A 707-nucleotide genomic window follows, 5' to 3' on the forward strand; every position below is an offset into this window, starting at 1 on the left:
GTTAACGAACATTAGCTTCGTCAACAACTGTACCTTTTTGAAAATCCCAACAAAATCTGCTAAACCAACAGCTTGAGCTAGGTAGTGAACGATCATCTTGAATATCGTGGTTAACCGGTTATCTTCACCCTTATCATTGCCAAGTCCCTTAGAAGTGGCGGAAATGTTGCGTTCGTCTTCACTACTATAGTACCGTCGTCAACCCCATAGTCGGGAAGGTAGGAAATTGTCTCCATCTGAAAATGTCTTGCCTTTTCAGATATAAGTGACTCCAGATTGGGTGTTAGTTACTACTACATCAGAGTTTGGCACATTGTTATCGAAGTCTTTTCAGACACTCGTATCCTGCCCATGACTCGTATACCTAAGCCGGAGTAAGCTAATACTTTAGTCCCACCTAGACTAGTTAAAGCAGAAGAACGGAAACGAGACTGTATAAAGCAAGAAGCTAAAGAATTGAACAAGCATACATTTCTCGGCCTTTTGGCTAAGATCAAGTGTAGTATCTGTTCTTATCAGTTTAATATCTGATATGTGAGCTATCGGCTCACACGATATTAAATTAATTTTTTTCAAGGGGGAGTTCCCATCACAGCAGCTTGCTGCTAGGGTTCTCACGCGTCGCCTTTGTGTTGCACTACTGCATAGGCCTGGCACACCCCAACCAAAACTAAGATAAAAATTATGTTCCCTAACCTGGACCCTTT

General features: G+C 41.9%; 1 non-coding gene across 1 annotated transcript; it reads left to right on the top strand.

Moving 5' to 3' along the window:
* Positions 1-466: 466 nt before the first annotated feature.
* On the top strand, positions 467-664 carry LOC113338197. The gene has a single exon (XR_003354665.1). It is a non-coding gene; the product is annotated as a U2 spliceosomal RNA (small nuclear RNA).
* The last annotated feature ends 43 nt before the right edge of the window (positions 665-707 follow it).

The sequence above is a fragment of the Papaver somniferum genome, unplaced genomic scaffold, assembly GCF_003573695.1.
Source record: "Papaver somniferum cultivar HN1 unplaced genomic scaffold, ASM357369v1 unplaced-scaffold_18623, whole genome shotgun sequence".
Lineage (NCBI taxonomy): Eukaryota > Viridiplantae > Streptophyta > Magnoliopsida > Ranunculales > Papaveraceae > Papaver > Papaver somniferum.